The sequence below is a fragment of the Phocoena sinus genome, chromosome 1 (genome assembly GCF_008692025.1).
Source record: "Phocoena sinus isolate mPhoSin1 chromosome 1, mPhoSin1.pri, whole genome shotgun sequence".
Classification (NCBI taxonomy): domain Eukaryota; kingdom Metazoa; phylum Chordata; class Mammalia; order Artiodactyla; family Phocoenidae; genus Phocoena; species Phocoena sinus.
The window spans coordinates 108,437,303-108,463,180 of NC_045763.1; the positions used below are offsets into that span (position 1 = coordinate 108,437,303).

Here is a 25,878-nt window from a genome sequence, read left to right on the forward strand (position 1 = left end):
TATGTTTCATTTCAGCTCTAATAATCTCGCACTTTCAAATTGCACGCATACTGCTCTGTAACTCAGTTGTGTGCACGAACACTGGTAAACCCCATTCACTCTCCTTGATAAAGCCTACTGTCTCCTTTCTTTTGGAAGGCCTTGTGTATCGAGCTTTTGATATGCTAATGATCCCACTGACCTCTGTAGCCAATGCCTTATCTTTTTAGACTTCCAAGGGACCCACTCATCCCAAGAAAGTTCGAGTCACGTTACTTCTCCCAATAGGGCTCTGTTTTTTTTTTTTTTTTAAACATCTTTATTGGGGTATAATTGCTTTACAATGGTGTGTTAGTTTCTGCTTTATAACAAAGTGAATCAGCTATACATATACATATGTTCCCATATGTCTTCCCTCTTGCGTCTCCCTCCCTCCCACTCTCCCCATCCCACCCTTCCAGGCTGTCACAAAGCACCGAGCTAATATTAGGGCTCTGTTTTAAGTGCTTTAGGGCAAAAATGTGGCCAAATTATCTCATAAAAGGTGAGTTCCACAGCCTTTAGAGGCTTTATAACCTAACAGAACAAATTCTTCCTAACAAATACCCCGTTGACCATTCAACCTAGAATGCTGGACTTCGTGAAATCACAAAATTTCAGAGTTGCAAGGAATCACATTTGGTCCAGCATCTCACTGAATGCTTAAAACCCTTCTCTCATTAAATTTCATACCTGGGCAATGTTGAACCAGAAAGCTTGTTGGGGAAAAAAGGCAAAAACAAGCCAGTCTCTTTGTCATTTTACTTGGTTCCAAACAGAACAAAAATTAATAGTTTGTGATTTCTATACAGCTATCTGAGTGAGAACCTTTTACTTTTTTTTTTTTTTTTTTTGCGGTACACGGGCCTCTCACTGTTGTGGCCTCTCCCGTTGCGGAGCGCAGGCTCAGTGGCCATGGCTCACGGGCCCAGCCGCTCCGCGGCATGTGGGATCTTCCCTGACTGGGGCACGAACCCGTGTCCCCTGCATTGGCAGGCGGACTCTCAACCACTGCGCCACCAGGGAAGCCCTTTTTTTTCTTTTTTTCAAATATAGAAAGGGATCAGATGAAATGGGAGGGCAAATTCAAGAGGACTTTTAGCAGACTTCTTTTACTTGCTTCCCTCTTTCCCACAGTCTTTCTAAAAGACAAAGTAAGTGAAAGAATTAGACTTGAGGACATCTTTGAAGAAAGGCTACCTTCTATATAGACCCAGAGCAGAAGTTGTCCAAGAGAAGGTGCATTTCTTTATGTGTATCGTTGTATACATGCTTACATTTTTCCCACGGCTTTTTTATACGTGTGTCCCGTTTCCCATCATTCTCGTTCATTCATTCATTTATTCAGTCGTTCCCTGAGTACCTACCACTGTTCCAGGTGATAGGGATCCCTAGGAATCACAGATAAATTGTCTTCCCTTAAGGGAGCGTACTGTGTAGTGATGAATAAACAGTCCAATATAAAGTGGCAAAAAATGATAAACAGAATCCTGGAGAAGGGAAGGTGACCACCAGGCAGCCGGGGGAAGCAGGGGAAGAAGAAAACTCTAACAGTGAGCTTTACAGGTCTAGAGGAGCCTTCTGGGTGAACAAATGGGGAAGGGAGGCAAGTGGAGGAAGGGCACCCACTAAGGGGGAACAGAATGTGTGAGGTCATAAAGCCACTCGAGAACCAAGCCTTCTTAGTAAATATTTTCTTAAAAAGGATTCTTTTTGGAGAGAGTAGACGGAAATGAGCAAGGGGCCAGGAGAGAAAGGATCTGTCCCACCACAAGGACTTTGAAATTTATCCTGTAAGATCATTCTGACAGCACTTTGGACCAGGGCAAGATTAGAGCCAGAGATATTAAATAGCCGACTCTCACAGTGAAACTGGGAGGGGGGGGTGGGGGGGAAGGGGTGAAGGGCATTGGCAGTGAGAATGAGGAGGAAGGGGTGTATTTAAAACATTTTGGAGGTAGAATCTGAAAGACAACATGGTAGTGAGACAGTATATCCTGGGATGACTCTGGACTCCGGTTTAGGTATCTGGGTATTAAAGGTGCCATTTTCTGAATTTAAAAAAAAGAATAGGGGTTAAAAAAGGAAGATCAGTCACAGGAGAAGATTACTTCTGTTTATGCTGAATCTGAAGACTATGGGAAATCCTGATGTCCTAATGCAGCTCGTGGATGGGAAAAGTCCGGCTAAAGCTCAGTTAGTTTCAACAGACAAATGTCGATTATATACTTTCTATATGTCACCTATTGTGTTCAGAGGATGTCTGGGATAGAGATATTGGTTTGAGAACCATCTGTTTGTAAGTGGCAATTGAAGCTATGGGATATCACCCAGGAGTAGCATGTTGAATGAAAAGAGAAGTCTTGAGATGGAAGTCTGGGGATCCCTGATACTTCATGAAAAGTAGAAGAGGGCTTCCCTGGTGGCGCAGTGGTTGAGAGTCCGCCTGCCGATGCAGGGGACACGGGTTCGTGCCCCGGTCAGGGAAGATCCCACATGCCGCGGAGCGGCTGGGCCCGTGAGCCACGGCCGCTGAGCCTGCGCGTCCGGAGCCTGTGCTCCGCAACGGGAGAGGCCACAACAGTGAGAGGCCCGCGTACTGCAAAAAAAAAAAGAAAAAAAAAACAAAAGTAGAAGAAAGCTGGGGAAAAATAGGAAGTGAGAGGAGAATTAGAAAGGTGGCATCACAGAAGCTACAGGGAGACAACTGCAAGAGGCCTTGAGGAGTCAATAGTGTGAATCCTGCAAAGTCAGGCAGGAGATAGGGTGGAAAGTGCCTTCTGCAGTTGACAGTTTGAAGCCATTTGTGACCTACATGAAAGCAATGGCGTAGATGGGAACTTTGCATTATCTTCTTAGGGGCAGGGATCATGTTTTCAAATTCTTATATATTTATGCTCTACGTTTGCCTCTCTTCCTCATCCTATCCCTTTGCACCCCCCTCCCCAAATACAGCATTATTTTCTGATTTCTCTCCTGAATTCCAGACACATTTACAACCACCCATGGACACCACGAGCAAAACAAAATGCATGCACTTTCATCTAAAAAGCCAGAATCTCTTCTTGTATTCCCTTTCCTACTTAAATAATCCCACCTTTCATCTGGTCCCCTAAGCTAGAACTCTTGGGCTCATTGAATTCTTTGTCGTCCTCACCTTCTACTTCCAAACAGTCATGAGAATCTACTGACTGTACCTTAAAAATGTATCCAAATTCAGCATTTTCTTTCTCCATCTAGCACTGTGTACATATTTCTTCTAGAACTTATTTCATTTCATCATAATGTTGTGTATGTTCGTGTTTCTTCCTCTAAATCCTGGGATCCTTGAGAATAAGGTTGTCCACTTATTTAATCTTATAACTCTGCCCCTAGTGTAGTATCAGGCACCCGGTAGATGCTCAACACGTGTTTGTTGAATGAATGAATGGCAAGACCTTTTCATATTTGACATTTGCTTTACTGTCCAGAAGCTTATGGAACCCATCCTCTGCCTGTGGTCTGCCCTTTCTGCTCTCTGATCTGCCTGCCAACCTCCCTCTTCACTTTAGCTCCAATTGCATGACACGTGACCTTTGCCTGAAGATGATCGGATGCATTAAACCAACCAGTTAAAATTTGCCCCTCTTCACCCCTCCAACAGAGGAAAACATTTCTCAGATAAGAAGAAGGATAGATAATCTAGTCCTCACGGGTATAGAGGTATGGGTAATTACTGGAGAGTAATGACCCCTTCATTTCAGGGATTCTGTCTTCCCAAAGTTACCCTTTTTTGTGGCTCAGAATAGAAACCCAATAAGTGCCAGGTGGATAAATGAATAAATGAATGAGCAAAATCTTGAATGCAGAGAAATGTCAATCAGACCCCCAACCTCAAAGAAGGACTACTTTCTTTCTACCAGGGAAGACTAACTTCAAGGACTTTTTAGGAAGACCCATTTTAAAGTTAGGCCTCATGGTGAGGTTCTTACTAGGGAGATTCTAGCCCTTCAGCCCTCCAGATGTGTGATCATATTCTTTTAACAGATACTTGAAGCAAGAGTGGATCATATTTTCCGGGACAGTCATAGTCGTTAAAGAGGAATGGATGGACGTACATAGTCCTAAAGATACCAGCCCCATTTGGGGATTTTCCTGGCTAAATGGGGTGAAAGAATAGACAAAACACGGTCTCACTGATACCTCTGCCTCAGGCGACTTCCCAGTACCTCTGTCATTTGTAGGAACCAGTCTTGGGTTGCTCGGAGGCCCACATTCACTGGGCCATTTCTCTGGCGCCTTTAAATGGGAGGCCTTGTTTTTTGGCAACTTCATTGATTTTTTTTTTTTCCCTTCTGTAGCAACAAATGTAAAACACTTTTGTTTTTCTTTTGCCTCAGATGAGGAAAGCTGGTATGTTTTCTCAGGCAAATAACCCAACGTGCTGTCTTCAGAGGGGCATAGTTCTATGGACCTGGGCACATCATGTAACCTTTCTGATCCACAGTTTTCTTTCTTTTTTTTTTTTTTTTTTTATAAATTTATTTTATTTATTTATTTTTGGCTGCACTGGGGCTTTGTTGCTGTGCACGGACTTTCTCTAGTTGCGGCAAGCAGGGGCTACTCTTCGTTGCGGTGCCCGGGCTTCTCATTGTGATGGCTTCTCTTGTTGCAAAGTACGGGCTCCAGGCACGCAGGCTTCAGTAGTTGTGGCATGTGGGCTCAGTAGCTGTGGCTCACGGGCTCTAGAGTGCGGGCTCAGTAGTTGTGGCTCATGGGCTTAGTTGCACTGCGGCACGGGGGATCTTCCCAGACCAGGGCTAAAACCCGTGTCCCCTGCATTGGCAGGCGGATTCTTAACCACTGCACGACCAGGGAAGCCCCACAGTTTTCTTATCTTTCACATGAAGGGGTTGGCTGACTTACCCAAATTCTCCCTTAGACCTGCTATGCTGTGATTTGGGGATTCAGAATATTTCCCTCACCACCCTAGCCACAGAGGCCCTGGCTCTCTGTCTGGCATGCCCTAGATAGCACTGGAAGCTGAGTTATCTCAGCTGTATTAAGAAAACAAAAATGATACATTGAAACTGTATTCACACAAAAGACAAAATGAGAATCAGGAGAATGGCATGATGATTCCTCTTATAAGAGGTTTCTTCGCTTTACCCAAATATTTATTTATTCATTAATATATTCATTTTTCATCCTCAAATTAATCACCTATTTTGTCTTAAAGCCTGTGCTAATTTTTGCTCCCTTTCAGGATTCCTTAAAATTGTGCTCTTCTAATATGTCACACTGGGGTTCCCTGTGACCAAGGGCCTTTCTCTAAGTCCTTCACTTGCTAGGGTAGCCCATGCTCTTAGGAATGGTAAGGAACCAATCCTTGTGACCGGTAGAAAATAAGGAAGGACTCCTTAGCTCCCATAGGTCTTCAGCCATATAGATCCATCTCCAGCAAAGTAAGAGATGGAGGCCAGGAAGGCCTTGTGTGTGTCATCTGCTGCTTGGGTGTAAATCTCTGGAAACATCCTGCCAGATGAGCAGCCAAACCAATCTCTGGCAAAGACAGACTCACACTTGGTCTCAGGGAACCTGCCTGCACATCTCCTATCCACTAGCCATACACCATGGGGCCCACCCAGGCGTCCCTGAGGACACAGTGGGTCACAGACATTCCCAAGCAGGTACCATTACAATTAGAGACAATTAATTAGTGGGCAAGAGGTAATAACTCACTGTTATGTGACATTTGCAGTGTGCGGTCAGTGGTAGCATTCATTACCCCTTTTGGTCCTTATAACTCTGAGGTGGGGAGGATTGCTTTTATTACCCCCATTTTACACAGGATGAAAGTTAAGCTACCCAGTCTGAGACTTGAGTTTTCTGCTCCCAGCTCCATTGTTTCTTCCTTCTCTTTGTGCTTTCTGACCAACCATAACTAAGGCTCTCACCTTGCAAGTGAGGAACCAACATGACATTGCCCCTGGGCAGTCTATTTCAGACAGAGGCAAGGGTAGTTAAGTGTTTTTCAATCTCCAAAGAGTTAGCTGCAGACAGAGATCCACTTTTCCGTCAAAGCCAAGCTCCTGGGTTGGGAAATGCTCAGTGTTCTGGGCATTCAGGCAGGGTCTACCTACCAGCCCCTCCGCAGGGTGATGTTGAGGTCCTTGGATTCTTCCTCAACAGGTGAGAAAGCATCCTCTTCCCTCATCCCATGTCATTTTCCTCCACAGAGAGACCCTGGAGTGAGGGAATCAGACCCAGGGACTGCCTTCACCACAGGATGTGGCCGTGGGCAGCCCTGCAGACATAGGAGTCAAAGAACAGCCCAGACTATTTAAGGTTACCTCCTGAGGAGATGCCAGAAGCATTCACCAAAGGGGAGAAAAGATGCACCTTCCCAGAGCTCCACATGTCTGAAAAGGTGTAGAAGCTTCTTTGGTTTTGCCCCAAAGTCCTGCACTGGAACCCAGTGCTCCACATACATTTATTGAACATCTACTATATGCTAGGCTCTGTTCTGGGTACTGGAGATGAAACACGATACAAAACAATTCTGTCCTCCTGGAGTTTACATTCTAGTGGGGTAAAGACTGGAGGGAGGTTTTTGCTGCAAAGGCCCCTAAGAGTCAGGTGGCCAATGTATTTACATTCTAGGCTCTTCTGGCAACAACAGAAATCACTTCCAAGATAGGCTGCAGGAAATTCTTGATCTGAACTGACCATAGGTGACCAGCCAGCCTTTGCATTTTGATTGCCTTAACACTTCTCTAGAAGAAAAGGTACCTGGTTTGAAGGTTTCAATTCTCTCTATTATTTAAGAACAGAGGTTTGGGCTTTATTTATGGGTTTTGTTTCCCCCAGTAGAACAATCCAGCAAAGAATTTCTGTCTGTGTATAAGTACTTAATATTTATGCAGTCTCTAATTAGACTCTGAGGATAAAAGAGAACCAGAGTCCCTGGTTTTACATGAATTTTTTTCTCAGAGGGAGAAAAACAAAAGCCCCAGTGGTAGAGCCCAAAGAAGATAGCATAAGTGAGGATTTTCCACAAGATGGAAGTTAGTTTCATTGTTGTGAAAAGAGTTAAGATATGTAATTCTGATAGGGGCAAACATTTATCAAAGTACAGGAACTCTAAGGCAGGTAGTCTAATGATGAAGTTCGTCAGGTGTTTGTGTTGGGGAGGGAGCATCTTATTTTCCCTAGAATGCCGCATATATTAGACACACAATAAAGACTTCATAATTGATTAGTATTGCTGGCTAAGAATAAAGTTGAGAGGTTCACCCCATAGGACAGAACCACAGATTCTCAGAGAAGCCTTCTCTAGTTGCTTCAGTTACAAATGGGAAGGAAAAAAAAGGCAATTCAGTGTAACAGTGATTAAGAGGGGCAGGCTCTGGAGTGAGACATGGGTTCAATTCCTGACCTTGTCATATCACAACAGTGACAGATTGTTTTTGTTTTTGAAAATTATTTATTTAGGTCTCGGATTCCTCATCTCTAAAATGAGGAGTGTTGCTATAAAGGTCAAGTCAAAAAATTCATGTGGAACTGTCAATACTGGCCCTGGCTCAGTACATGCAGCAAAGTGTCGTTATTTTCCAGGAAGGAGAAGTGACTTGCTCAAGTCACACAGCTAGTTAGGGATAAACCTGAAAATAACTAGGTTTCCTAACTCCCTGTCATGTGCTTTTTCCATCACCACTGCACCATGCCAGAAAAGAGTAGCAAGACAGGTAACATGAGGACTTAGATCAGAAGTGAGTATTATGGTGCCTTAAAGAAAAAGAAAGTCCTGTTGCTTATTGAGGGCTGCCATGTGCCAAGTACCATCCTGCATTCCGTATGTGTTACCTTATTAATCCTCACAGAAATGCTGCATGGCATTATCATTAGCCCTACACTAGAGCTGTCAAACTGAGACTTAGGTAGAATAAATAATTTACCCAAACCCATGTCATACTGTATGCTCTGAAGACTGTGGTAAGACTGTTGATTGTACATGAAATGTATGTGGAAAGCAAAAGGGACTCTGAACAAGGCTGTGAGTAGTCACCCTTTACTACTGTCACTGATCTCAGTGGCTGCCCCTTCATGGGGAGAAGACTGTCATCTGTGGAAGGACACAGCATGATCTGAGAGGACAGCATTTTTACAGTATTTGTTTCACTGTGTAGGAGAATCTGCATAGACCAATGAAGAACCTGCTGCCATCTGGGACCAGAATTCCAGAGGAGTAAACTATCTGCACACCTTGGTGGCAGGGGATGGTGTTTCATTTCCAGTGTGAAATGCCAAATAGTCCAGGAATGATAAAATCACCCTAGTTTTTCTTATGAACTCCTAGAAGTCATCTTTGTTGGTATAAATGAGATCATTTAGCCTAATTAGTTCCAAGCTTAATTAGCAGTAATTATCCCAACATGGGAGTAATATCCGAGCAGGAAGTGCCGAGTCCTCGATTAGACAGATCTCTAATTGGTGTTACAATATTGTAATTAAAGCGTGTTTGTACGCCTCTGCCGCGGCACGCCATTTGTTTCATGTCTGATTAAACAGGGAGACCCAGCAGCCTTTTAGGGGGCCAGGACTAAAGATCTGACTCATATAACACGTTAGCCCTGTGACAAAGAAGATTTGGGGCCCTGCCTCCATGGTCACGGTGAGTGTGCTGCCCTGAGCCTGAGGGCATTCCTGCCGAGAGGATGTGTACTTGGCCTGCTTATCCCTTCCCCTCCTGTGTAGCACGTGCAGGAGAACATAAATATTCGGCTGAAGGTTCATTTTGTAAGTTTTACACTTTTGAGCACAGCCTCATATATAAACTGGAGAAGGCTGTACAAAATGAACAAATAATAATAGCTGTCGTTTATTGAGCATTTACTAAGTGCCAGTTGCTGCACCAAACGCTTTAGATATCAAAACGCATTAAATCTTCAGAGAAAACCTCTGAGATAGCAGTCATAATCCCTGTTTTACAGACAAGGACCTGAAAATGAGGGAGTTGCTTCACCTGATAACTCCAGGTCATCCTTCAGGTCTTACCTTGAACATCACTCCTCCAAAAGGCCAACTCTGACCCCTAGACTAGGTTAGCTCCTTGTCACGTTCCCTCACAAACTTTATTATAATTTAATTGTCCATCTTCCCCACCAAATGATAAACTCGTTTCTCCTTTGTTCTCTGCTCTATGCCCAGTGCCCAGCACCCAGCAAAGTGCCTTCACTGTAGCAGGTATTTAACAAATAAGAGCTAAATGAATTGTCAAAGACACCCAACTAATAACTTGGGTGACTCAGACTTAGCTCTGTGTGGTCCTGTAGTCTGTGTGTTTTCCATTGCATCATGCTTCCTTTTTTTATTTTTTAAAATTCCAAGGTTAAGTCTCTAGGTGGTACAAGTACAACACTGGAGGGGAGGGATAGGGGATTTTCTTTCCTCTCATTTTAAAGTGCTGTATTACAATGTTGCAATAAGTCCCTTAACCATTCACCATATTTATCTATTCAATGCTTCAACCTTATCTTACAATTTAGAGATTTTTGCCCATAGTCAAATAATTGGTAATTGAATCTAATAAGTGCAAGAGAATTGGAGTAAACCAGATAAAATTTACGTGCGTTTATATACCACTGGATTCTGCAAAGTTTTAAAAATGTAGCTAGCACTCAGAATCTGTATTTCATTGATTCCTGGCTATAGTTTTGGCACACTCCAAGAATGTCCAGTTATTTTGAATAGTGACACACAATTCTTGCGATGTTTTTCTTCAAGTTAACTTTGCTGGATGTTTAAAAGGGAATGTGGCACAAGAAACATTGTGGAGGAATAAGAGGCAAGCTAGATCAGAATGGAGCCAATGCCTTTAAAACTTTGGAAATCAACTGCTATTTAATCTTGGTCACAGCTGCAACATATTTTGGGATTAAGAAGCTCGACAAGAATATTTGTTTATTCATTAAAAACATTTAAACATATTTTTTCAATGAATAGATGATACGTATCCAAAGTATAAAATTCACAAAAAGATAAAACTGAAAAGGCCCCCTTCTACCTTGTCCCATCCCCCAGCCACTTCAGAGATAACCAGTTTTCCATGTTTTTCTGGAGATAGTTGATGAATATGCAAACATATACATTTAAAAAGGTATTATTTCTTTTTTTTAAAATTTATTTATTCACATTTATTTTTGGCTGCGTTGGGCCTTTGTTGCTGAGTGCAGGCTTTTCTCTAGTTGCGTTGAGTGGGGGCTACTCTTCGTTGCGGTGCGCGGGCTTCTCATTGCAGTGGTTTCTCTTGTTGCAGAGCACGGGCTCTAGGCACGCGGGCTTCAGTAGTTGTGGCACATAGGCTCAGTAGTTGTGGCTCACGGGCTCTAGAGCGCCGGCTCAGTAGTTGTAGCGCACGGGCTTAGTTGCTCCGCGGCATGTGGAATCTTCCCGGACCAGGGCTCGAACCCATGTCCCCTGCATTGGCAGGCAGATTCTTAACTACTGCGCCACCAGGGAAGTCCTTAAAAGCTATTATTTCTTGATAAAACACCATAGTACACACTGAATCATAAAAGTCAATTAGCTCACTTCCTAGTCAAGGCAAAGACAGGAAGTGAGAGGGAGGAATTCAATATATAGAAACCAAAAGCACAAAGCTCTGTAAGTCTATATTCTTAGAAACTATTACTAAACATCACGGTTATTGAAATTTGAAATATGGTCCTAATGAATGAGAAATGCTGCGTGACTTAGGACAATAATGACATCGTCAAGTGTGAGTCCTGCATCGTCCTGGGTGTTCTGTTCTAACTCTTAGGATGATGTTTCTATACAGCTGTTTATTCCATATCAGCATAATGAGGCAGATGCCATGGCTTCCAGTCACTTAACGTTAGCAACTTAACTTACTGCTGGTCTCTGTCTCTAGAGGAGTTAGGTGAGAAAATGAGTATGAATTCATGCAAATCTATTACCATCGAAAGAGAAATGTCTACATAAAGGACATCATCATTATATATTATTTTGCGTGGACAGGGCTTGATGCATATCTTGGATGACTTATTTTAGTGCAAGAATAACCCACAAATCTTCTGGCAGTTATTACACTAATACTGGGGAATTTTTTTTTGTTTCAGCTTTTGAATAATGAGAAATATCTAACCGTGATATTAAAATCATTGGATTTGCATTTATACAAGTAACAGATAAACAGGGTTAAAATTGCTGCTGTATGAGTATCTTATGATGCCCAAGGAGTGCCCTGGCCAAGGTCATCATCAGTTTACTTCAGTTTATATTTAGAATTTATTGAGCCCTGTGCATGTTAGGCTTTGCAGAAAATCTGATGCCCTGGGAACTGATACTCTTATGTTATTTATCATCTCATTCTGTTTATGAAAGACTTGCCTGTAGTCCCTCTAGCATTTCTTTTCATCCAGGGCTCACCTTGGGTGGAGACAGACTCTGACGCTTCTCTTATGACTGTGGAAGTCTCTCATGACTCTGAGTAGAGTGTGATTCCCTTCTGAAACGTGCCTCTGGCAAACAAGAGGACCAATGCAGTGGAATGTTCTGGAAGCATCATCAAGGACCACAGTAACCTTTTGTTTTTATCTTAAATAGTCTGTTCCATTAGGCCTATAAATGCTCTTGTATTTTGTGTCCCAATTTTTGGCTTAGAAAATATTAGCACTAGAGTTAGAACAAAGTGGCTCTAGTTTTGGGCCCAACCCTTTCTCGCTTTCCTTAGAGAAAAGGTAAGTTTTTGCTTTGTTTCTCTGGACCTTAATCTTTCCATCTGTAATGAGACATTGGACCAAATGATCTCTAAGTCCTCTTGTCTTTAGCATTTTACTAGTATGAGCTTTGGAGCAGTGCTTCCAAAGTTTTCTACCTATTGTCTCATTGTGGGTTTTTTAAAAAAATGTCTCCATGATATCAATCTCTGAATGAATCTGGCTACGATCATGTGATGAATCAAGACATTATGTCTATAAGGACGAACTCCAAAATTTTTGAAATCTAAGTTAATTGATTGTTTCCCTTTTACCCAGCTTAAATTTAGAAAAATTTGCCTCTCTGTAAAACCTTAATACAATCTGAATTCTCCCTCTCACTGTATATTTCCTCATGGTTCCTGGCCAGCTTTTCTTTGCCATCACAATATTTCCAAGAATCTGATTTTTCCTCCTGCTGTCTTATAACTATCTGTGTAACTTACCTCAGTCATTCCCCTTTTGCCATTAATAAATTTAATTAGTACTGCTGTCTTTTAGGGCACACACTGTATGATATTCATCTTTTGGGGCTTCTTCCTCTATATGCCAAGTGCTTGGTACACATTAGGCACTCAGAAAATTGTTGTTGAATTAAACTGAATTTCTGACAATTCCTACCAAACACATCCTTCAGAACTTCCTCCAAAGAAACCTTTCTGGACTAACTCAATTCAGACTCTGCATTCCTTTAATTTGTCTTCCACAGTACTTCTGTACACATGGTTTGTATCATATTAACTTGTGTAGCTATTTGTTCTAGCTGTTCCTTTTGAAGTATCAAAAGTGAACCATAAGGGAATGGTACCCAGACTTGGAGTTAGGAAACGTTGGTTCTATCTCTGCTAATTTACTGGTTGAGTGACCAAGGACAGTCAATCAGCCTCCCTAGGTCTCAATGTTATTGTTGTTTAATCTAAAAGATGGAGGGAGGGAAAAGTTGAGAATGGATCAAATGATTCTAGGCTTAGAACTCTGATATTTGGCATACTGGTTCCCTAACAAAATTACAGACTTCTCAAAGGCAAAGAACTTCCTTTTCCTACACTATGGAATAGATATACTGCCTGACATTGATGGTGCTTAATAAATTCTTCCTTAGAAAATGACCGTTATTCTATGCCTTCTGGCAAGAAAGTTAAACCCGAGTGTGCCCCTCTCATATCACAGCCCATGACCCGAAAGGGCTCTCAGATCCGCTCTGGGAATTGCTATTCTGGACTCAGGACATCGGCAGCTAAGACCAGCACACGGTATTAGTCATGAAGTTAAGGGGTACACCTAACAGCTTTGCCTTTTTAAGTAAATGTGTTTATGGTTTGTGCTGCTTTCCTCAGTAAGATCATTTCCTTACAAGTAATGAGAGCTGTGTGTGATATGGTTGAAATCCCGTCCCTCGGCTGAGATGGAGAACTCACGTGATGCTGAGCGGGGCCCATTATCCCACCGGCACTCAAAGGAATGCTCAGTCTGGCAAATATTAACTCAGGAGCTACAGCGGCAGTTAGGAGACAGCCGTCCGCCCACCTTCCCGAACCTACCACTTCTGGGGTATTTTTTGATTTTCCTTTACTTGGCTTGTTTATTTCCCCTTTCATTCATTCTTCTTTCCTCCTTAAAAAAAAAAAAAAAAGCAAAAACAAAACAAGACGTTCTATTTCCTCGATTTGTCCCCAACTGAAAGCCCTGATGTCCTCATTCATTTCAGAGCAAGGCTTTTCCTCTTTTGCCTAAGTGATGTACAGTACATGTATTCACCCTCCCTGCCTCCAAGCCACAGGCCCAGGCTTTGGAAGAATTCTGGAGTCTTCCAGAGGTCCCTGGGAACAGACCGGCTCTGGATAGAATAGATGGGTTGTGAGAGCAACTCAAAACCATTTCTGTGTGCTGGAGAAGCTTTCTTTGGAGGGAGAGAAGCATATGCTGTTTTTCCATATGGCAGGGAAGGGAATGACATATTAGGTGGCAGAAAGCTAACACACATCTGAATGTATGTAAAGAAAAGACATAACTAACAGGGAGGAGTTGTGGTTTAGGTTAAAACCACAAAGGAAGTGAAGGACGTTACCACCTTCCTCTTTGTGGGTAGAAGATTCTCCTTTGGCTCATCTCATGGGCTCTGTGAGACTGAGTCTTCCTACAGGAATATGTTTATTGCTTCTACCGTTCTAGAAAAGCACCATGCACTGTAGTTTGTGGTCTTAAAGAGTTTAGACTTGCTTTTTAAGGCATGAACCTGCCATAATGTTCTCCCATTTCCAAACTTCTCCCAAACATGCTTCCCTTATCTTAAATAGAAAAGAATTAAAGCTCTCTGGGAAATGAGGGGAAGGAAAAGCCTTTTCCCAGGTTACCTTAGCAATTTCCCTACTTTACTTTAACTCTCCTTTGTTTTCCTAGAAGAAACCTTCTGATTAAGCTTTGACTTAGCAAAGGAAATTAGTAGTAGTTGTGTTCTCCTAATAGCAACCGTTCATTGAGCACTTACAATGTGCTGGGTGTGTTTGATGGTAACACTTGAGCTCTACCCTGCCTTTCCTTAAAATCTGGCTTTAGAAACATTTCAGCCACCAAGGCCACAAACTTAGAAGATTTGAAGCCAGGCTCTGCCCCTTATTACCTAGATGACCCTGGACAAATTATTTGCTTCCTCTAGGCCTTATCTGGTAGGTCTTGACTGGTATGACAATTGCTTAGATAATGTTGGGGAAAGTCCTCCTTACTGGCTTCTTATTAGAACTAAATGAAGCAACCAACATAAAGGGGTAGGATATCAAGCAGCAAACAGTAACCTCCCCAAAAGATAGCCATACACTAATTGTGTGTAGGTCAGGTTCTGGACCAAACTGAAAGAGATGAAGTTTGCTTGGGAACCCTCCATTTCCTGCCCTAACTCCCCACTCTCTTTCCAGCAAAAGATGCATCCAAGTGTAAATGGCTAGTTAACACTTGGAAGAGCAAAAGCCATACCTCTTTAAAAACAAAACGAAAGAAGCAAGCTTTCCTTATAGAATTCTGTCTTTCTAAAGCTTGAGACAGGGGTTGTTTTTTGGTTTATTGTTGGCAATGTGGGGGGGGGGCGGGGGGGCGGTTGTTGGAAGAGGAGAAAAAAGAAGCGTCTGAGTGCCACACTGTGCACAAGGACAGGTCCTTTAATCTGTGCTTCTTTTGGGGCATATGTTCAGTGTAGGGTCAGTCATAGATTCCAGGTCTCAGCTGCTTTCGATCAGAACTTTTTTTTCCTCCTGTGGTGATTTTGCTTGAGTTTTAGACCCAGGCGAATTTCAGTTGCCTGGGTCTGTTTTTCATTGCAGATTTTGTCAAGATTTTACATCTAGGTTGCATTGGAAAGGCTTTTCTCTTTTTTTTTTTCTTCTCTAACTATTCTGTGTAAACTTCAGATTCTGGATTTTTTCCCCAGTTTATTTTATTTTAAATACAATATTAGTGTCTTCCTAAGTACAAGGGTAATAACTATTTATTGTAGAGAATACTAAAACAAAAGAATAAACAAAAATTTAATCACTCATGAACCCAGCATCTAGGGCACTATTCACATTTTATTGCATTTCCTTCAGTCTTTTCTCTATGTACATATATGTGTATATTTCTATCTATATAAATTGTATGTACATATGTTTTGCAAAATTAGGATAGGACAATGTATACATTTTGTATCCAGCCTTTTTCACATAACTTTATCATGAGCATTTTTCAAATGTCATAAAATACTTTTTGCAAAAGATTTATGGATGCATATTTCATTGTGAACGTACCAAGGTTTATTTAACCATTCCCAGTCTACTGGATGTTTAGATACTTCTTTGCATAAATTTCTGTCTGAGTTTCCTCATTTCCTTTTTCCTTATAAATAATTCCTAGAAAGGGAATTACAGGGCAATTAGGGAAAAGAGTACAAACTTTCCACTTTTCATTTTAAAAATTATTTGTACCAGATTATTTTAATACTGGCAAGCCTGTGTATGGCCTCTTTAAAGTCTCTTGATACATAGTGCCAAACTGATTTCCAGAAGTGTTGCTCTAGGACAGGGCAAACTATGACACATAAGCCAAATCTGGCCCATGGTCTGTTTTTGTACAGTCCATGAGATAAGAATGGTTTTTACATGTTTAAATGATTGGGGGAAAATCCAAAGAAGAATAATATTTCATGACATTAAAATTATTTGGAATTCTCATTTCAGTTTCCATAAATAGCATATTTTTGGAACACAGTCATGTTCATTCATATACATACTGTCTCTGGCTGTTTTCATCCTACGGTGGCAGAGCCCAATAGTTGCAACAGAGATTGTATGGCTTGCAAACCCCTAAATATTTACTGTCTGCTCTTTACAGAAACAGTTTGCTGACCCCTGCTTTCATATGTAATCCTACAGGTTGCATGTGAGAGCACTCATTTGACCACACACTGAACATTGGGATTTTCTTATTTTTTGTTAATTTGAACAAGTCAACAAATATTTACCACATGTTTATCCTGTGCCAGGCCTGCATAGAAAATATGATTTATTTATTATATTACTTTTTTTTTTTAAGAAGATGTTGGGGGTAGGAGTTTATTAATTTATTTATTTTTGCTGTGTTGGGTCTTCGTTTCTGTGTGAGGGCTTTCTCTAGTTGCGGCAAGCGGGGGCCACTCTTCCACGCGGTGCGCGGGCCTCTCACTATCGCGGCCTCTCTTGTTGCGGAGCACAGGCTCCAGAAGCGCAGGCTCAGTAGTTGTGGCTCACGGGCATAGTTGCTCCGCGGCATGTGGGATCCTCCCAGACCAGGGCTCGAACCCGTGTCCCCTGCATTAGCAGACAGATTCTCAACCGCTGCGCCACCAGGGAAGCCCTATATTACTTTTTTGAGTACTAGCTAGAATGAATTTTTTCGTAAGTTCGAGTGATTTTTTTTTTCTGTTAATTTTCTGTGTATGTGAAGTGTTAAATTTCAACTCAGGTATTTACATTTTTCATATTGCTTTGTGTGAGTTCTTTATATACTAAGAATATTAACTTCTTTTCAGTCATATCTGTTGAAATCTTACTTGTTGGAAATATTTTGTTTTCATTAGGTTGTTTGACTTTTAGTTTTGTGATTTTTTTTAACATACAGAATTTTACATTTTTATGTAGTCAAATCTACTGAATTATTTATTTTTTTCCCTTGATTTTATTCTAAGAATATCTTTCCCTGTCCCCAAGTTCAGATAAATATTCATCTATGTTTCTTCTAGTTTTTTTTTAAAAAACTAATTCATTTTTATATTTATCTCTTTAATCCCTCTGGAATTTTGTATTATATGATGTGAGATAAGGATCTGAATTTTTTTCCCCAAACAGTAGGACAATTATTTCAACATTATTTCTTGAGCAAGCCTTCCTTCTTCTACTTATCTGTGATATCCCCTTTACTAAATTCTTATGTATCCTGAGATGTGTTTCTGACCCACATTCTAGTTATCTTAAGTGTGTGTGTGTGTGTGTGTGTGTCTGTGTGTGTGTGTGTGTGTGTATTCCTTGTGGATGTCCACTTTGTTGTTCCTGATTAAGTCTGTACAGTACATACATCCTGGCTGGATTTTTGGCTTTTTATTTTTTTTGTTCCTCCAGTGTTTTACTCCTTTACCATTGTAAATTTCAGTAGCATCTCCCCTTCTCATGGTCGATTTGTCAGGAATGTGGTATAAGCTTATCTCCTAAAAGTACACAAATGGTAAGGAACCTTCCTACCAAACAAGAGATAAAGGCCAAAGCCAGGCCTTGCACCTATGTGACCCCAGAAACGTAGTACTCATTTATAACCAATCCAGGTGACAAATAGCATTTGTAACCTAGGAGGTTGGAGGTTTTCTGGCCGAGTAGTATCAACTGGCATGAAAGGAGCAAATCTCTGGAAGGGGTTCCCAGAAGAGCTGTTACATGATGCACAGCCCCTAACCTTCTGTTAACGGCTCACCCCAACCCGACCTTGGTTCACAGTGGAGTTATTTCATTTACCAGGTGTGAAAATTGGATTTTACCACAGAGGAGGGGAGTTATTACCTATCAGGTCTGCTCTTTAGGGGAGCAGAGATTGTGGTGGGATTTATTAAGAGATTTGCTATGCATGGAACATATAATTAGAGATGTGTTCCTTTAAAATGGATTTCCTATCTTTGTCATTTTAGGAGTACTGTTCTTTTCTGTCTGACAGCCTTCTTTCCCGTGTAGGTTGCACATATCCTACCTAGGATCTGAATATTTTATACGGCACCCTTCTGCCAAGAGAGAGACCTCAGGGGTGTGACAAAGAGTACAGTTTAGGGGGCTGGTGGGGACTGTCTGTAGTTTGGATGCTGATATTAGTCACATATTGATACTAAGAATGGGAGGGGGGTTGACAAAGTAATTTTCATGTTTATTAATTGCTGTCTGGTCCAGGCCTCAGTTTGATAGAGATATTAGGGTCACTCTGAGACTCTCTGATGAAGGAATTCTTGAAAATCAATTCTTGAAAATCAAAATAATTACCTGTTGTTAGAGACAGCCACAAATTTAGTATCCGGTTAACCCTATCTGCTTTTTAGAAAGACACCTTGTTTACCATCATGACGAGGAAGTGGCTGAATTTATTAGTGTTTAGCGTTTCCAGCACATTTGTTCTTGCCAAGTGCCTTGGACTTATTTATGTATGTATATTGGCTGCTCTCCACAGCACTCCCATGAGATGAGTGCGTGATAAGTTTTATTATCATCTGCTTTTCCAACGAGGAGGAAACGGGAGCTCCTGAGAAGAGAAGGGGCTTGCCTGGGTTTACAGCTCAGATTGCCCTTCACCTTGTTAGGGGATCCTCAACAAAATGGTGATAAAGGCAGCCCTTGCAGCCTTCCTCTGCCCCATCCCAGTCTTGGTGTGCGACCTGTGCCTCATTTTGTACACCACTAACCAGTGGCTGCTCCCTTAAAAGAAATATCACTACTCTTGGCCTCTGACTGTGCCACCACTTCACACCTCAACTCCTTGCTTCCTCACCTGCTTTATAGTAAAGGCGTCTTCCTCCCCTGCTTTGCTTTTAAAGGCCTTACTGTTTTCCTCACTGCCCAACTCAAATCCCTGGAGTCCTCTGTGACTCAGCCCCTCCATCCACTTCAGTTGCCCAGTGAGCCATGTAGAGTCTGTCATCTGAACGTCTTTCCGTTTGTCCCTTCCCTCCTCTTCCCCCTGCCACTGCCATACTTCATTATACTCCCTACCTGGACGTCTGTAACAGCCCTTGCCTCCGTCCCCGCACTTTCCAACCTCATCTCTCCTGTCTCTAAATCTTCGTAAGCACGGTTTTGATAAATACCACTCTCCCTCTGGGTCCATTCTCCGGAGCTCCCCACTGCCTTCCGATTTAAATGCAGATTCTTACCGTGCATTCAAAGCCTACCATCCTTTTAGCCTTCTCTCCTATTAAGTCACTAAACAACTGCGCGTCAAGATATGGGTAACCACGCGCTTGCCGGCAGACGTCCCGACTCGGCGGGTCTGCGTGGCGGCCGGGAACCTGAACTGTTAACACTCATCCCCCCCATCCCCCAACCCCCGTCAGGTGCGCCGCGTGCCGCGCGCTCTGGATCACCCGCGGCTCCGGCACCGTTCTTACCAAGCCATATGCTATCGGCCCTGTGCCTGGCTGTGCTGTTCGTTTCTCCTGAAACACTCCCCTCCCTGCCCCATCTCCACCTGTTGAAATTTTTCTCAGGCTTTCAGGCCCAGCTCAAATGTCTCCTCCTTCAAGAAGCCTTTCTGATTGTTCCAGAGGGAGAGGATGCAAACTCCTCAGCATTAAATGTAAGGTCCGTTCACACAGTACAGCCCGGCTATACAATTCCAGGTCCCCCACCCCCACCCCCCGTCTCCTGCCGGGTTCCTCCACTATCCCTAAACTCCTACTGAAAATGCATTCTCAGAACAGGCCCTTTTACACATACCTCTGCCAGGAATGCGGTGCCCCTCCCCCTCCTCCTCCCTTCCCCCATCTCTCTCTCTCTCTCCTCTCCCTTTTTTTTAAAACTTATCCTACTAGACTCAGCTCATATGTCACTTCCTCCGTGCCACATTCATCGCAACCAACAGTCTTTCTAGGCTCTCCCCGCCCCCACCGGCACTGAGTTACTCCCTCCTCTGTGCTTCCCTGGCCTTTTATACCCCATAGAGAACTCAATGCCAGTAGCTTACTTCGTGTTTTACCTGTTTAACTTAACCCTAGGCAGTGACCTTGACTAAGGTTGTATTCTGTGGACCGGGCACCGAGTGAACACTCAGTCACTCCTTCTGGAATGCAAGCATGAGGGAGTCTCTTTCCTCCCGAACCATCCCTCCCCCAGAACGATCTTTGCTCTTTGCACTTTCCCCTTAGCATTTCTCTTTCCCCTGTCTTTTCTGTACTTGTTTTATGCCGCCTACAGATTGCTGGCACCCTTGAGGGGAGAAACCTTGCAGAGTTTCGCTTGCCATCCCCAAGCCTGGTTCCTTACCGGTTGCAGGAGCTCAATAAATGTTTGCTTAATTGAATTGTAGGGTGTTGTGCTCAGCTAGCTGCTAAACAACCCCATTTAAGGGGTTAACTAATAACACTTGGAGAAGTTCTTCTCATCTGGGGGCATTTGCAATTTAATGGGAATCTTAAAAACCCAAAGGAAATGTTCACTAATGGTGGGACCACAGGCGCAGCAGGGAGGCTCATTTTTGGTGGTGCTGGATGAGGACTGGGGAGTTTTTCCAGCCAGGGAGTCCTTCACCTTTTTTGTGACATGGAACCCCTTGGGCAGTCTGGTGAAGCCTATGGACAGAATAATGATTTTAAACACATAAATCAAAAGAAATTGTGAACAAAAATAGTTATAATGAAATATCAAAATATTAAAGGCATCAAATTTGTGATATAGTATTACATGTGTTTCTTTATTAGAGCATTAATAAAAAAGATCTACTGGCAGATCTAATAACTACTGTAATTTTGTCGTAGTGATGAGTGTAAATGGTATTTAGGATATCTGCCACAGCTGTAAGATGATGTGAAAATATCTGTGATTCTATTGGTAAAAAGTCATGAATTGCTCTACCTTGATCTCTTGCCTACATTCAGAATTGAAGGAAATTATAAATTTCAGTTAGAAGCTAGTGAAAATAAAGGTTTATTTTCCTTACATCTAAATTCTACCTTGGTGTACACCTTGCACCCGGGATTGAGAACCCCAGCTGAGCTGACCCCACCCCCCACCCCCATATGATGTGGGTGGTAGGTGGTCCTGAAGCCAGTGTTGTTCCAACTTTGGGCTTTCATTCCTATCTTGAGCTCCCTGATTTTTTTTTTTTTTTTTGCGGTACGCGGGCCTCTCACTGTTGTGATCCCTCCCGCTTCGGAGCACAGGCTCCGGACGCACAGGCTCAGCGGCCATGGCTCACGGGTCCAGCCGCTCCACGGCACGCGGGATCTCCCCGGACCGGGGCACGAGCCCGCGTTCCCTGTATTGGCAGGCGGACTCTCAACCACTGCGCCACCAGGGAAGCCCGAGCTCCCTGATTTTTTGAGGTTTTTTTTTTTTTTTTAATCCTTTATTTTCACAGCCAAGGTCTGTAGTCTAATTTTGCTTCATTTATACCAGAAATGTGACAGAAGGAGAAACAAAAAGGATTGTCAGGCCTTGGGGGAGGGAAGACATCTTTAGTCCCCAGCCTGGGAGGGTCTCCTCCCCAAAGTTCTAAGCTTTGGGTAGGGATGGGGTGGGGGCAGGAGGAGGAAGGGTCCACTAATTCTGAGGTGAGAAAGCAGTTGTAGAGTTTACCTGAGTCTCTGCTGGCTCCTAAATTCAGAAGTCAATATTGGGGCCAAAGAGTCTGATTCCAGGGGTGGTCCAGCATAATATCGATCCTTCTTGGTCGTTAGTAACTAAGTGAAATATCATTGCTCTTGAAAACTGCACTCCCTAATGCTGATGTTACTTCTAATTTGGGTAAAAGTGTGTGCAGTTCTCTTTTTTTTTTTGTGCAGTTCTCTTTTTAACATCAAAATACAGGGAACATATTCAGTCCATTCCCAGTTAGCCTTGTGTATCTTAGTCACTTAGAGGCAATTTTCCCCCAAGTAGATTTACCCTACTGTTTGCCATGCTGTGGGGCACATACCTTTGCTCTCAGTGGGTGTATGCTTAGAGAATACAAGTAAATCTGAATATTAGCTATAGATGCGTTGCTACCAGAGTAAATACCACATTAGCCCAGGTAAACCATCATCCTTGCCCCTAAATGGTAGTGACACCAAACGTTTGCCATCGGCATCTTCCTTTCTTCCTTTCTTCCTTTTGTCTTGTGTGCTTTTTTTTTTCTTTCATGATCTTATCCATTTTTATTGCTTTGGCTCTCACCTCTGCACCTCTAGCCTACCCTCTTACCTGGTGGGACATCTCCACTTTAGTGTTTAATGGTCACTTGTGATTCTAAAACTTAACTCTCTTTCTGCCTTCACAAACCAGCTTCACGTTTCTAAAGGACATCTTTATTGAGACACAATTTGCATACCATAATTTCACCCATTTTAAGTGTATGACTCAATGCTTTTTTGGTAAATTTACAGTGTTGTGCAGCCATCACCAAAATCCAGTTTTATAACGTATACTTCACCCCAGAAAGATTCCTCATACTCATTTGCAGTTGATCCTTATTCCCAGTCCCACTAAATGTGCTTTCTGTCTTCATAGATTTGCTTTTTCTGGACATTTCATGTCAATAAACTTATACAATATATAGTCTTTTGTGTCTGGCTTCTTTCACTTAGCATAGTGATTTTGAGGTGCATCCATGTTATAGTATGTATCAGTACTTGATTATTTTTTATTGTTGAATGTATTCCATTGTATGGATATACCACATTTTATTTATCCATTCATCAGTTGATGGATATTTGGATTGTTTCCATATTTTGGCTATTGAGAATAATGCCGCTGTAGAGCATTCACATACAAGTCTTTGTGGACATATAGGAGTGGAATTGCTGGGTCATATGGTAAATTATGTTTAACTTTTTAAGAAACTACTAAACTGTTTTCAATGGCGGCTGCACCATTTTCCCTTCCCACAGCAATGTATGAGAGTTACAGCATCTCTCCATTGTCACAACACTTGATATTGTCTGTCTTTTTAAAAATCCATCCTATGTTGGTGTGTAGTGTTATCTTACTGTGGACCAGTGCCACTTTTGAACCACTCTCATTTCTGGCCACAATGCTCCTCTTTTCACCAATTTTATGGCTAGAAGCCAAACTTAAGCTATTTTTTCTTCCTCTTATATTTACATGCTGCAGAAGTGAGCTGCTATAACCTTCCTCAGATAGCTCCTGGCTTTGCCACCTCTTCATTCCCCCTCACACTATGCTACCTGGCTCTGCATCATCTCTACATACTAGTCTTCCAGCTGCTCTTCTTGCTGGTTGAAGCTCTCTCTTCAAATTGTCCTTCCTGTAGTTGCAGATTCATTATCAGAATAGTAACATGAAAAGGGCATGTGTGGATGTGGAATCTGGGGATCTGTGCTCTAGTCCAGGAATCACACTCGTTATCACATGACCTTGAATTAGTTCTGTAACTTATCTGAGCCCAGCCTCCTTCATTAAGTTACGTGACCTCTCTTAACACCAGTTAGGAGAGCCCCAGTTTCCTCATGTGCAAGTAAGGATAATAATAGAGCCTATCTTATAGCGTTGTTATGAACCAACCATACAATCCATGTAAAGTTCTTAGCATAGTGCCAGGTGTATGGGGAACACTCAATCAGTGCTGGCTAATATTATTATTCTAATGATTATTAGGACTACTATTATTATTCACTATGCTGGAGTTATCTTCCAAACCTGTCACATGGTTATCATAAGGACCAGCTGTTGCTATGAATGTGAAAATGCTTTGAAAAATACCATGTATGTTGCAGTGGTATTATTATTACACAGTTTTCCCCTTGCTCAGAGAGAGAGGCTGTGTAGGATAGCAGCAAGGGCACAGGCGTTGCCGCCAGCCTAGCATTCAAATCTGGACTGAGCTGTTTAACTATTGTGAGGCTTGGGCAAGCCATTTAACCTCTTCATTTTGGTTTTCTCACCTGTAAAATGGGTGTAATTATAAATCACATGCAGGATGATACTGAAAGGAAGGTCCCTGTTCCACGAGCAGTGTTCAGTAGACTATGACTTTTTCTTATTAGTGGAGATTTAGAATGTTGTTTTAGCTATATAAATGCATATATACACATGCTTTTGGTTCTGTTTTGATAAATATAGGCATCTATTGCAATATTTTCAAATACACGTATCTTTGTTAAATGTCTACCAGTAAATGACATTATAAAAATTATTCATAGAAAACTGTAAATTTTTTTTTGTTTTTGTTTTGTTTCTTGTTTTTTGAGGCTGTAAATTTCTAAGCACGGTACTTTTCTTTTTACAATATTATTTTATTTAGAATGAACAATCTTGTGGTTGAAAGTTACCAACAGAATAAATCATGAAGAAAAAGTAAGCATGTTACTTTTATAATACTAGGGTTTTTGTTACTCTTTTTTTAATTGAGGTATAGTTACTGTATAATATTATATAAGTTACAGGTGTACAATATAGTGATTCACAATTATTAAAGGTTATATATACTCCATTTATAATTATTATAAAGTATTGGCTACATTCCACATGTTGTAGAATCTATCCTTATAGCTTATTTTATGTGGCTTTTTTTTAAACTCACAGTGTATCCTTCTTGCATGCTTTCTCTAAATTATATTTTGTGTCATGAATTCCCAACTTATTTAACCAATTGTATGCCCATTGCATCCTAATACCCGCACTGAAGAGAGGCTGTAGTGTGGGGTGATTAAGAGCTTTCACCTCAGGTTGACTTGGGTTATAATCTCAGCCCCCAATTAGCTGCACGATTTAGGACAGTTACATACTCCTTGAACCATCTGAGCCCTCAACTGTAAAATGAGAATAACAGATCATACCTCATGACGTTATTATGGGTATTAAGTGAGACAATATAAACATAGTGCTCAGAATAGTGCTTGTTACAGGCACATACTAAATACTCAATAATGGACAGCTGTCATTATGGTTGTTGGAAATGACCTTTACTGTTGTAATTTTTGGTCCACACATATGCTATTCTCTTTTCAGTCCCTGGCTTGCTCCTTGTCTCTCTTCCTCTGGGGTCATTGTCCCCTCCTGGAACTGCTCAAATCCTATTCTTCGAGGCCCAGTTCAACTTCTGACCCTTCAAATTATTGCTTGCTACTCCAGACTTTCCTCACTGCTTTTTTTTTTTTTCTTCAAGTCTAGAGTTTGTGTCATGTCTGTAATACAATTTAGGAATTAATTGTTATTGAAATCTTTTTTTTTTTTTTTTTTTTTTTGCGGTACGCGGGCCTCTCACTGTTGCAGCCTCTCCAGTTGCGGAGCACAGGCTCCGGATGCGCAGGCTCAGTGGCCATAGCTCACGGGCTCAGCGGCCATGGCTCACGGGCCCAGCCTCTCCGCGGCATGTGGGATCTTCCCGGACCAGGGCACGAGCCCGCGTCCCCTGCATCGGCAGGCGGACTCTCAACCACTGCGCCACCAGGGAAGCCCTGAAATCTTTTTGCTTCCTCAGTTGGACTGTAAGGTCCCTGAGAGGGACTATTTTTTCAGCCTCTAATGAAATTCTCACTCTACTTAATTTGGCACTAAGACAGATAGTAGGTATTTATTAATTTTTGATCATGAAGAAAGCCAACATGTAAAAGTCATTATGAAATTTTAAAACCAGGGATACTTGGTCACCTGTATAGTCTCCTTCATTAATAAGAATCAAGATGTATCCTGAAAAGAATGATTTATTCCAAAACACAGCACAGAGTGGAGAAAGGAGTGGTGGATGAAGAGTTCCAAAGTCAAGGTCAGCACTGTTTGTTAAGTTAGTAAAGCCTGTCTTTACTGACACAAATGACCTTGTTTTTGTTGTCCTCATTACTTCTTGTCATCTCTCTCCTATCTCACCTCTTACTCCAATCCCAGAGGACCTACTGCCCTCAGAAAGCCCTCTG

The 25,878-nt window shown here is 42.0% G+C and overlaps 1 protein-coding gene across 3 annotated transcripts in view; it reads left to right on the forward strand.

Annotated features, from left to right (window-relative positions):
- Positions 1–25,878, forward strand: part of BCL9 (BCL9 transcription coactivator) — an 85,456-nt gene that overhangs the window by 25,237 nt on the left and 34,341 nt on the right. The window contains exon 1 of one of the 3 annotated variants that reach the window (XM_032649472.1): positions 11,357–11,598. The exons of the other annotated variants lie outside the window; for them this stretch is intronic. The gene's annotated coding sequence lies outside the window, so the exon portion shown is untranslated. Of the gene's footprint in view, positions 1–11,356; positions 11,599–25,878 lie in introns of those variants that run through there. 3 annotated transcript variants of the gene reach the window in all.